This window comes from Heterodontus francisci, chromosome 16 (assembly GCF_036365525.1).
Source record: "Heterodontus francisci isolate sHetFra1 chromosome 16, sHetFra1.hap1, whole genome shotgun sequence".
In the NCBI taxonomy this organism is placed as follows: domain Eukaryota; kingdom Metazoa; phylum Chordata; class Chondrichthyes; order Heterodontiformes; family Heterodontidae; genus Heterodontus; species Heterodontus francisci.
In genome coordinates, this window is record NC_090386.1 from 100,199,241 (window position 1) to 100,212,224 (window position 12,984).

The 12,984-nt window shown below is 43.9% G+C and overlaps 2 protein-coding genes across 4 annotated transcripts in view; both read left to right on the top strand.

Annotated features, from left to right (window-relative positions):
* The window catches only part of LOC137378417 (uncharacterized), a 576,275-nt gene that overhangs the window by 67,146 nt on the left and 496,145 nt on the right, over window positions 1-12,984 (top strand). The window lies entirely within an intron of this gene.
* The window catches only part of st3gal8 (ST3 beta-galactoside alpha-2,3-sialyltransferase 8), an 88,675-nt gene continuing 81,092 nt past the window's right edge, over window positions 5,402-12,984 (top strand). For 2 of the 3 annotated variants that reach the window (XM_068048728.1, XM_068048730.1), the window contains exon 1: window positions 5,402-5,519. The gene's annotated coding sequence lies outside the window, so the exon portion shown is untranslated. Of the gene's footprint in view, window positions 5,570-12,984 lie in introns of all 3 variants that reach the window. The other variant, XM_068048732.1, reaches the window with a different exon arrangement.

A 12,984-nucleotide genomic window follows, 5' to 3' on the forward strand; every position in this document is an offset into this window, starting at 1 on the left:
TTCCCTTTGAACTGGTTGGTTGGCCACTTCAGAGGGCAGTTCAGAGCCAACCACATTGCTGTGGGTCTAGAGTCTCTCCCCTCTGCCTCTCTCCACCCATCCTCTCCTCTCCACCCCTTTCCCTGACTCCCCCCTCCTTCTCTCTCCCCAAGGACAATATATCCTTCCTAAGGTGTGGTGTTTGGCTTAATCAGGGATTTTTATAGCTGAAGCATGATTTCTACCCCCTTGTATTCTAGTCCTCTAGATATAAAGGCCAGCATTTTGATTATTTTCTGTACCTGTCCATGACATTTTAATGATCTGTGTAACTGGACCTCCAAGTCTCTTTGGACCACCACTGTTTCCGGCTTTTCACCATTTAGAAAGTCCCCTGTTCTGTCCTTTTTCGGTCCAAAGATGACCTCACATTTTCCTACATCAAAATCCATTTGCCACAATTTTGCCCATTCACTTAATCTATTATTATTGCTTTGTAATTTAATGTTTCTGTGCACACAGCTTAAAATGCCTGTCTTTGTGCCATCAGTGAATTTGGATATGTGGCTTTCTATCCCATTATCTAAATGGTTGATAAATACGATGAATAGTTCATGTCCCAACACAGATCCTTGTGATTAGTCACATCCTGCCAATTAAAGTATCTGCCCATTATCCCTAGTCTCTCTCCTGATGCTCAGCCACTTTCCTAACCATGTCAATAATTTGCCTTCAATTCCATGGGGTTCAGCGTTAGCGAACAATCTCTAATGAGGGGTTTTATCAAATACCTCTGGAAGTCCGTATAATTTACATAGACATTCTCCTCTCCCTTACTTCAGTCACCTCTTCATAAAATTCAGTCATGTTTATCAGACGGGACCTACCCTGTAGAAATCCATGCCAGCTCTTTTTAATCAGCTGAATATTTTCAAGGTGTGGCTCAGTCACCCTATCCATAATTAGAGACTTTAGTAATTTTCCAAAAGATATTAGGCTAACTGGTCTATAATTCCTTGGTTTTCCTCTCTCACCTTTCCTAAGTACAGAGTGACATGTGCAATTCTCCAATCTAAAGGAATGGTTCCCAAATCGAGAGAACTTTGGAAGGTATCTGAAATTTTCTCACCTACTTCCTTTAAGACCCCAGGATGGAAACAATCTGGTCCTGGGGATTTGTCACTCTTTATTGCCATTATTATTACTGTTACCTTGCTTATGTTAATTTTGGTGAGTTTCTGTCCCTGATTCAGTTAGTTTCCTTGGAATCTCCAGAATGCTGACCTCTTCTTAGAATATAAATACTGATGCAAACTAATTATTCAACATTTCCCCCGCTCGCAAGTTCAGTTCCCCCGCCATTTACCTTTCCCCCCTCATCCCTCAGTCACTCAACAACTCATTCCACATTGTGATTATCCTCTTTGTAAGGGAATAGACAGAGATTTGATACAGAGACCAGAGAACTTTTTATTCACAGGATTATGAGACTGCCTTTTATCTTATTAAAGCCTTGTATAATTTTTTTTAAACTTTATTAAATCTCCCTTTAGCTTTCTCTGCTTCAGTAGAAATAATCCCAATATCTCCAATCTCTCTTCATAAGTATAATCTTCCATCTCTGGCATCACCCTGGGTAAAGCTACACTGTACACTCTCACAGGCATTAATGTCCTTTCAATAATGGGTCCCAAAACTACAGCCTAAACAATGTTCTGTATAAATTTATCATTATTGCTTTACTCTTGTACTCTGTAGAATCGGTGTAGAATTGGTTTGGGTGGAAATGAGGAATAGTAGGGGAAAGAAGTCACTAGTGGGAGTGGTCTACAGGCCCCCTAAGAGTAACCATAATGTAGGACGAAGTATACAAGAAGAAATATTGGGTGCTTGTGATAAAGGGATGGCAATATGTGGAAGCTATGGAAAGGGTGCAGAGGAGATTTACTAGGATGTTGCCTGGTATGGAGGGAAGGTCTTACGAGGAAAGGCTGAGGGACTTGAGGTTGTTTTCGTTGGAGAGAAGGAGGAGGAGAGGTGACTTAATAGAGACATATAAGATAATCAGAGGGTTAGATAGGGTGGATAGTGAGAGTCTTTTTCCTCGGATGGTGATGGCAAACACGACGGGACATAGCTTTAAGTTGAGGGGTGATAGATATAGGACAGATGTGAGAGGTAGTTTCTTTACTCAGAGAGTAGTAGGGGCGTGGAACGCCCTGCCTGCAACAGTAGTAGACTCGCCAACTTTAAGGGCATTTAAGTGGTCATTGGATAGACATATGGATGAAAATGGAATAGTTTAGGTCAGATGGTTTCACAGGTCGGCGCAACATCGAGGGCCGAAGGGCCTGTACTGCGCTGTAATGTTCTAATTCTAAATAATCATGGGTGATTTTAATCTAAATATAAACTAGAAAAATCAGATTGGCAATAGTAGCCTGGATGAGGAGTTCATAGAATCCTTTCAAGATAGTTTCTTAGAGCAGCACGTTCGGGACCAACCAGAGAGTAGGTTATATTAGGCTTGGTATTGTGTAATGAGACAGGATTAATTAATGACCTCAGAGTAAAGGCAGCTCTAGGTAGCAGCGACCACAATATGATTGAATTTTACATTCAGTTTGAAAGAGAGAAGAGTGAGTCTAAGGCTAGTATTTTAAATTTAAATAAGGGCAACTATGTGGGCATGAAAGCTGAGCTAGCTGAAGTGAACTGGGTTACTAGGCTAGGAGGTTGATCAATAGAGAAGCAGTGACAGACATTCAAGGGGATATTTCAGAATACTCAGGAAAAGTATATTCCTACTATAAAGAAAAATTCTAAGGGGAGGACCCACCATCGTGGTTAACTAAAGAAGTTAAGGAAAGCATCAAACTTAAGGAAAAAGCATATAATTGTGCAAAGATGAGTCAGATGACTGGTCAGAATATAAAGAACGGCAAAGAATGACTAAAAGGCTAATCAGGAGAAAGAAATGAGTATGAGAGGAAGCTAGCTAGAAATGTAAAAACGGATAGCAAGAGTTTCTACAGGTATTTAAAAAGGAAAAGAGTAAGTAAAGTGAGTGTTGGTCCTCTAGAGAGTGAGAATGGGGAGTTAATAGTAAATAATAAGGAAATGGTGGATGAAATGAACAAATATTTTGCTTCTGTCTTCACTATAGAGGATACAAAAAACATTCCAGTAATAGCTGTAAATCAGGAGGTGGAAGGAAGAGAGAAACTTGGTGAAATTACAATCGCCAGGGAAGCGGTACTGACCAAACTGATGGAACTGTGGGCTGACAAGTCTCCGGGTCCTGATGGGCTTCATCCTTAAAAGAGGTGGCTAATGAGGTAGTAGATGCGTTGGTGTTAATTTTTAAAAATTCGCTAGATTCTGGAAAGGTTCCATCAGACTGGAAAATAGCAAATATAACCCCTCTATTCAAGAAGGGGGGAAGGCAGAAAACAGGTAACTATAGGCCAGTTAGCTTGACGTCTGTCGTGGGGAAGGTGTTAGAATCAATCATTAAGGGGGCTATAGCTGGCCGCTTAGAAAAACTCAAGATAATCAGGAATAGCCAGCATTGTTTTGTGAAAGGAGATCATGTTTAACCAATTTATTGGAGTTCTTTGAAGGAGTAACATGAGCTGTGGATAAAGGGGAGCCTGTGAACGTACTGTACTTGGATTTCCAGAAGGCATTTGACAAGCTGCCACATAAAAGGTTATTGCACAAAGTAAGAGTTCATGGTGTAGGGGTAACATATTAGCATGGATAGAAGATTGGCTGACTAGCAGAAAACAGAGAGTATGCATTTTCTGATTGGCAGGCTGTGACGAGCGGAGTCCCACAGGGGTCTGTGCTGAGGCCTCAACTTTTTACAATTTATATCAATGACTTAGATGAGGAGAGCGATGGCATAGTAGCTAAATTTGCAGATGACACAAAGATGAAGGTGCTGTTGAAGGTATTATCATCGCTGAATCCCCCATCTTTAACATCCAAAGGGTTGCCATTGACCAGAAACTTAACTGGGCAAGCCATATAAATACTGTGGCTACAGGAGTAGGTCAAGGACTGGGGAATTCTGCAATGAGTATCTCACCTCCTGACTCTCCAAAGCCTATCCACCATCTAAAAGGAATACGTCAGAAGTGTGATGGGATACTTTCCACCTGCCTGGATGGGTGCAGCTCCAACAACACTCAAGAAACTCGATGCCAACCGGGACAAAGCAGCCCGCTAGATCGGCACCCCATCCAACACCTTCAACATTCATTCCCTCCTCTACCGACACACAGTGCCTGCAGTGTGTAGCATCTACAAGATGCACTGCAGCAATTTGCCAAGCCTCCTTCAACAGCACCTTCCAAACCTGCGACCTCTACCACCTCGAAGGACAAGGGTAGCAGATGTATGGGAACACCACCGCCTGCAAGTTCCCCTCCAAGCTACACACCATCCTGACCTGGAACTATATCATCGTTCCTTCATTTTGCTGGGTCAAAATCCTGTAACTCCCTTCCTAACAGCACTGTGGGTGTACCCACCCCACATGGACTGCAGCGGTTCAAGAAGGCAGCTCACCACCACCTTCTCAAGGGCAATTAGGGATGGGCAATAAATGCTGGCATAGCCAGTGACGCCCACATCCCATGAATGAATTTTAAAAATTGGCTATTTCTGGTCCATAATCGAGATTTTCACCTCTTGCTGTTTGACTAAAACACTGTTAGTTCTTAGGTTGTCAAATAACTTTACAGTGTTTATGTGACATCATATGTGGTTCATTTAGGTTTTTAATGTGACTTAGGAACTGTGGGGGAGAGACAATAAATTTACATTTTCATGTTTGTTTTATTGATCTCTGTTGACTATAAATATAGCCAATTAATATTTCTTATCAAAGTTCATTAATGGTACAAAGTTTTTTCACCTCCTGTGCTTGTGTCTGTTTTGCAAACAGTCTTTTAAATCTTATCCATGCCCAGAGTAACCTGTTGCCTTTCCTTGCCTGCAAACCGCTGCACTTGCACCCCGATTTTCCCTATTCTTAAAGCTGGTTTTTTTACCTTGCCTTAAACGATCCTCAGTATCCCTTTCAAAGAAGGTTCCGAAGAAGGGTCACTGACCCGAAACGTTAACTCTGCTTCTCTTTCCACAGATGCTGCCAGACCTGCTGAGTGGTTCCAGCATTTCTTGTTTTCATTTCAGTATCCCTTTGTCTATCTTGCAATCATTCATTATTTTTAATCTCATTTGAGGCTACAACCCACCTTCTTCATTTATAAGTTGAACAAGGTTCTAGTAATTAATAATAAACCAGCTCTCGATGTCGCAATAGTTTGCACACTGTCCTGATTACATAGGGGCCTTTTGGGAGATCAGTCTCGTGTTATTTACTATTCCTGTCAGTATCTGGCAAAATATGCACAAACTTCTTCACCCTGAAAGATTGATAGATTTCACTGTCTGTCAGCAGTGACAGTTGAATCCACATCAGTCAGGACAGGAGGAAAAACTATTTTGCTGTTACTCTACCACTCAACAAGGTGAATTTTTCTGGGATTATTCCCCTGTCTGAGGCACTAAACTAACCTCGGTGAGAAAGTAATGATTGCAAGTATCGTTAACATTTCATTTTTATTTATTTTATGTTATTTTCAGAAGAGTATAAAGTGAGACTTTATCAATTCAGTCTTTTCATAATAATTATGCAGATAAAATAGATTTGATTTGGGTAAAACTGAAGTAAATGCAGTAACAGCGATAGGAGTTTGAGAATTATTCTAAGCTTTCTCGTTTGAAGTTTATGAATGTAATGGCACGCTACGTTCATTGGATATTTAAAATAGCAATAGCCAACAATTTTATAAACTGCTGATGTAGAAATTGTAAAGCTCATGTTTATCTTTGGTTTATAAATTTAAAAATATTATGCAGAGATTTTAAAATGAACACTTTATGTGTGGTCCTGTTTTTACAGAGGAACTAGAGGCCATTCAGCCCCTTGAGCCTGCTCTGCCATTCACTTAGATCATGGCTGATCTGTACATCAGTGTTATTTACCTGCCTTTGTTCCATATCCCTCAACTGATCCCAGTTGAAAGTTCCAGATTTCCACTCCCCTTTGTGTGAAGATTTGCTTCCTGATTTAATTTCTGAACAATCTAACTCTAATTTTAAGATTGCACCCCCTTGAGCCTCGTCACCTTTTTTTTATTCGTTCATGGATGTGGGCGTCACTGGCCAGGCCAGCATTTATTGTTCATCCTAATTGCCCTTGAGAAGGTGGTGATGAGCTGCCTTCTTGAACCGCTGCAGTCCATGTGAGGTAGGTATATCCACAGTGCTGTTAGGAAGGGAGTTCCAGCGACAGTGAAGAAATGGCGATATAGTTCCAAGTCAGGATGGTGTGTGGCTTGGAGGTGAACTTGCAGGTGGTGATGTTCCCATGCATCTGCTACCCTTGTCCTTCTATGTGGTAGAGATCGCAGGTTTGGAAGGTGCTGTCGAAGGAGCTTTGGTGAGTTGCTGCAGTGCTTCTTGTAGATGGTACACACTGCTACCACTGTGCGTCGGTGGTGGAGTGAGTGAATGTTGAAGGTGCTAGATGGGGTGCCAATCAAGTGGGCTGCTTTGTCCTGGATGGTGTTGAGTTTCTTGAGTATTGTTGGAGATGCACCCATCCAGGCAAGTGAAGAGTATTCCATCACACTCCTGACTTGTGCCTTGTAGATGGTGGACAGGCATTGAGGAGACTTGAGGTGAGTTATTCACTGCAGAATTCCCAGCCTCTGACCTGCTGTTGTAGCCACAGTATTTGTGTGGCTAATCCGGTCCAGTTCAGTTTCTGGTCAATGGTAACCCCCAGGATGTTGATAGTGGGGGATTCAGTGATGGTAATGCCATTGAACATCAAGGGGTGATGGTTAGATTCTCTCTTGTTTGAGATGGTTATTGCCTGGCACTCGTGTGGCACAAATGTTACTTGTCACTTATCAGCCCAAGCCTGGATGTTGTCCAGGTCTTGCTGCATTTCTACACAAACTGCTTCAGTATCTGAGGAGTTGTGTATGGTGCTGAACATTGTGCAATCATCAGAGAACATCCCAGTTATACTAGGCAGGATGGGCAGTGTACACTTTACACCCAGTTACAATGGGTAGGACAGGCAGCGAGTGCGCCCCGCTTTAGTTATGCTGGGTGGGCTGGCCTGAGTGGGTGAGCTGCAGCGGATCTCCTCTTCATCAGCCACATGGTAATGAGGCCCCGCTGTCAGAACAGTCAGAACTTTCTGGCACCAGGCAGTTAAAATTGATCACAGCAAGCTGCAGTAAAACAGCTGTGAGAACAATGAATATTTATCAGTTTTAATGCAAGTGCTTGAAATACATGTATAGCGACTCAACCAATATTTGAAACAACATAAATTATTTCATGTTACATCTCTGCGTAGCTGCTTGGATTGTTTATGCTGATGGCATTATATAAATGTAAGTTGTTGTATGGGGGGAAGGGGTCAACTGTGCACTATTTAGTGTATAGGGGAAGGGATCAACTGTGCACTATTTAGTGTATGGGGAAGAGGTCAACTGTGCACTATTTAGTGTATGTGGGGGAAGGGGTCAACTGCACTATTTAGTGTATAGGGGAAGGGGTCAACTGTGCACTATTTAGTGTATGTGGGGGAAGGGGTCAACTGTGCACTATTTAGTGTATAGGGGAAGGGGTCAACTGTGCACTATTTAGTGTATAGGGGAAGGGGTCAACTGTGCACTATTTAGTGTATAGGGGAAGGTATCAACTGTGCACTATTTAGTGTATGTGGGGGAAGGGGTCAACTGTGCACTATTTAGTGTATAGGGGAAGGGGTCAACTGTGCACTATTTAGTGTATAGGGGAAGGGGTCAACTGTGCACTATTTAGTGTATTGGGGAAGGGGTCAACTGTGCACGATGTAGTGTATGTGGGGGAAGTGGTCAACTGCGCACTATTTAGTGTATAGGGGAAGGGGTCAACTGTGCACTATTTAGTGTATGTGGGGGAAGGGGTCAACTGTGCACTATTTAGTGTATAGGGGAAGGGGTCAACTGTGCACTATTTAGTGTATAGGGGAAGGGGTCAACTGTGCACTATTTAGTGTATAGGGGAAGGGGTCAACTGTGCACTATTTAGTGTATGTGGGGCAAGAGGTCAACTGTGCACTATTTAGTGTATAGGGGAAGGGGTCAACTGTGCACTATTTAGTGTATGTGGGGGAAGGGGTCAACTGTGCACTATTTAGTGTATAGGGGAAGGGGTCAACTGTGCACTATTTAGTACATAGGGGAAGGGGTCAACTGAGCACTATTTAATGTATAGGGGAAGGGGTCAACTGTGCACTATTTAGTGTATGTGGGGGAAGGGGTCAACTGTGCACTATTTAGTGCATAGGGGAAGGGGTCAACTGTGCACTATTTAGTGTATAGGGGAAGGGGTCAACTGTGCACTATTTAGTGTATGTGGGGGAAGGGGTCAACTGCGCACTATTTAGTGTATAGGGGAAGGGGTCAACTGTGCACTATTTAGTGTATGTGGGGGAAGGGGTCAACTGTGCACTATTTAGTGTATAGGGGAAGGGGTCAACTGTGCACTATTTAGTGTATAGGGGAAGGGGTCAACTGTGCACTATTTAGTGGAGAGGGGAAGGGGTCACCTGTGCACTATTCAGTGTATGTGGGGGAAGAGGTCAACTGTGCACTATTTAGTGTATAGGGGAAGGGGTCAACTGTGCACTATTTAGTGTATGTGGGGGAAGGGGTCAACTGTGCACTATTTAGTGTATAGGGGAAGGGGTCAACTGTGCACTATTTAGTGTATAGGGGAAGGGGTCAACTGTGCACTATTTAGTACATAGGGGAAGGGGTCAACTGTGCACTATTTAATGTATAGGGGAAGGGGTCAACTGTGCACTATTTAGTGTATGTGGGGGAAGGGGTCAACTGTGCACTATTTAGTGTATAGGGGAAGGGGTCAACTGTGCACTATTTAGTGTATAGGGGAAGGGGTCAACTGCGCACTATTTAGTGTATGTGGGGGAAGAGGTCAACTGTGCACTATTTAGTGTATAGGGGAAGGGGTCAACTGTGCACTATTTAGTGTATCGGGGAAGGGGTCAACTGTGCACTATTTAGTGTATAGGGGAAGGGGTCAACTGTGCACTATTTAGTGTATAGGGGAAGGGGTTAACTGTGCACTATTTAGTGTATGTGGGGGAAGGGGTCAACTGTGCACTATTTAGTGTATGTGGGGGAAGGGGTCAACTGCACTATTTAGTGTATGTGGGGGAAGGTGTCAACTGTGCACTATTTAGTGTATTGGGGAAGGGGTCAACTGTGCACTATTTAGTGTATGTGGCGGAAGGGGTCAACTGTGCACTATTTAGTGTATAGGGGAAGGGGTCAACTGTGCACTATTTAGTGTATAGGGGAAGGGGTCAACTGTGCACTATTTAGTGTATGTGGGGGAAGAGGTCAACTGTGCACTATTTAGTGTATGTGGGGGAAGGGGTCAACTGTGCACTATTTAGTGGATGTGGGGGAAGGGGTCAACTGTGCACTATTTAGTGTATAGGGGAAGGGGTCAACTGTGCACTATTTAGTGTATAGGGGAAGGGGTCAGCTGTGCACTATTTAGTGTATAGGGGAAGGGGTCAACTGTACACTATTTAGTGTATGTGGGAGAAAGGGTCAACTGTGCACTATTTAGTGTATGTGGGGGAAGGGGTCAACTGTGCACTATTTAGTGTATAGGGGAAGGGGTCAACTGTGCACTATTTAGTGTATGTGGTGGAAGGGGTCAACTGTGCATTATTTAGTGCACAGGGGAAGGGGTCAACTGTGCACTATTTAGTGTATAGGGGAAGGGGTCAACTGTGCACTATTTAGTGTATGTGGGGGAAGGGGTCAACTGTGCACTATTTAGTGTATAGGGGAAGGGGTCAACTGTGCACTATTTAGTGTATGTAGAGGAAGGGGTCAACTGTGCACTATTTAGTGCATGTGCGGGAAGGGGTCAACTGCACTATTTAGTGTATAGGGGAAGGTGTCAACTGTGCACTATTTAGTGCATGTGGGGGAAGGGGTCAACTGTGCATTATTTAGTGTACAGGGGAAGGGGTCAACTGTGCACTATTTAGTGTATAGGGGAAGGGGTCAACTGTGCACTATTTAGTGTATAGGGGAAGGGGTCAACTGTGCACTATTTAGTGTATAGGGGAAGGGGTCAACTGTGCTCTATTTAGTGTATAGGGGAAGGGGTTAACTGTGCACTTATTAGTGTATGTGGGGGAAGGGGTCAACTGTGCACTATTTAGTGTATAGGGGAAGGGGTCAACTGCACTATTTAGTGTATGTGGGGGAAGGGGTCAACTGTGCACTATTTAGTGTATAGGGGAAGGGGTCAACTGTGCACTATTTAGTGTATGTGGCGGAAGGGGTCAACTGTGCACTATTTAGTGTATAGGGGAAGGGGTCAACTGTGCACTATTTAGTGTATAGGGGAAGGGGTCAACTGTGCACTATTTAGTGTATGTGGGGGAAGAGGTCAACTGTGCACTATTTAGTGTATGTGGGGGAAGGGGTCAACTGTGCACTATTTAGTGGATGTGGGGGAAGGGGTCAACTGTGCACTATTTAGTGTATAGGGGAAGGGGTCAACTGTGCACTATTTAGTGTATAGGGGAAGGGGTCAGCTGTGCACTATTTAGTGTATAGGGGAAGGGGTCAACTGTGCACTATTTAGTGTATGTGGGAGAAAGGGTCAACTGTGCACTATTTAGTGTATGTGGGGGAAGGGGTCAACTGTGCACTATTTAGTGTATAGGGGAAGGGGTCAACTGTGCACTATTTAGTGTATAGGGGAAGGGGTCAACTGTGCACTATTTAGTACATAGGGGAAGGGGTCAACTGTGCACTATTTAATGTATAGGGGAAGGGGTCAACTGTGCACTATTTAGTGTATGTGGGGGAAGGGGTCAACTGTGCACTATTTAGTGTATAGGGGAAGGGGTCAACTGTGCACTATTTAGTGTATAGGGGAAGGGGTCAGCTGTGCACTATTTAGTGTATAGGGGAAGGGGTCAACTGTGCATTATTTAGTGTATAGGGGAAGGGGTCAACTGTGCACTATTTAGTGTATAGGGGAAGGGGTCAACTGCGCACTATTTAGTGTATGTGGGGGAAGAGGTCAACTGTGCACTATTTAGTGTATAGGGGAAGGGGTCAACTGTGCACTATTTAGTGTATCGGGGAAGGGGTCAACTGTGCACTATTTAGTGTATAGGGGAAGGGGTCAACTGTGCACTATTTAGTGTATAGGGGAAGGGGTTAACTGTGCACTATTTAGTGTATGTGGGGGAAGGGGTCAACTGTGCACTATTTAGTGTATAGGGGAAGGGGTCAACTCCACTATTTAGTGTATGTGGGGGAAGGTGTCAACTGTGCACTATTTAGTGTATAGGGGAAGGGGTCAACTGTGCACTATTTAGTGTATGTGGCGGAAGGGGTCAACTGTGCACTATTTAGTGTATAGGGGAAGGGGTCAACTGTGCACTAGTTAGTGTATAGGGGAAGGGGTCAACTGTGCACTATTTAGTGTATGTGGGGGAAGAGGTCAACTGTGCACTATTTAGTGTATGTGGGGGAAGGGGTCAACTGTGCACTATTTAGTGGATGTGGGGGAAGGGGTCAACTGTGCACTATTTAGTGTATAGGGGAAGGGGTCAACTGTGCACTATTTAGTGTATAGGGGAAGGGGTCAGCTGTGCACTATTTAGTGTATAGGGGAAGGGGTCAACTGTGCACTATTTAGTGTATGTGGGAGAAAGGGTCAACTGTGCACTATTTAGTGTATGTGGGGGAAGGGGTCAACTGTGCACTATTTAGTGTATAGGGGAAGGGGTCAACTGTGCACTATTTAGTGTATAGGGGAAGGGGTCAACTGTGCACTATTTAGTACATAGGGGAAGGGGTCAACTGTGCACTATTTAATGTATAGGGGAAGGGGTCAACTGTGCACTATTTAGTGTATGTGGGGGAAGGGGTCAACTGTGCACTATTTAGTGTATAGGGGAAGGGGTCAACTGTGCACTATTTAGTGTATAGGGGAAGGGGTCAGCTGTGCACTATTTAGTGTATAGGGGAAGGGGTCAACTGTGCATTATTTAGTGTATAGGGGAAGGGGTCAACTGTGCACTATTTAGTGTATAGGGGAAGGGGTCAACTGCGCACTATTTAGTGTATGTGGGGGAAGAGGTCAACTGTGCACTATTTAGTGTATAGGGGAAGGGGTCAACTGTGCACTATTTAGTGTATCGGGGAAGGGGTCAACTGTGCACTATTTAGTGTATAGGGGAAGGGGTCAACTGTGCACTATTTAGTGTATAGGGGAAGGGGTTAACTGTGCACTATTTAGTGTATGTGGGGGAAGGGGTCAACTGTGCACTATTTAGTGTATAGGGGAAGGGGTCAACTCCACTATTTAGTGTATGTGGGGGAAGGTGTCAACTGTGCACTATTTAGTGTATAGGGGAAGGGGTCAACTGTGCACTATTTAGTGTATGTGGCGGAAGGGGTCAACTGTGCACTATTTAGTGTATAGGGGAAGGGGTCAACTGTGCACTAGTTAGTGTATAGGGGAAGGGGTCAACTGTGCACTATTTAGTGTATGTGGGGGAAGAGGTCAACTGTGCACTATTTAGTGTATGTGGGGGAAGGGGTCAACTGTGCACTATTTAGTGGATGTGGGGGAAGGGGTCAACTGTGCACTATTTAGTGTATAGGGGAAGGGGTCAACTGTGCACTATTTAGTGTACAGGGGAAGGGGTCAGCTGTGCACTATTTAGTGTATAGGGGAAGGGGTCAACTGTGCACTATTTAGTGTATGTGGGAGAAAGGGTCAACTGTGCACTATTTAGTGTATGTGGGGGAAGGGATCAACTGTGCACTATTTAGTGTATAGGGGAAGGGGTCAACT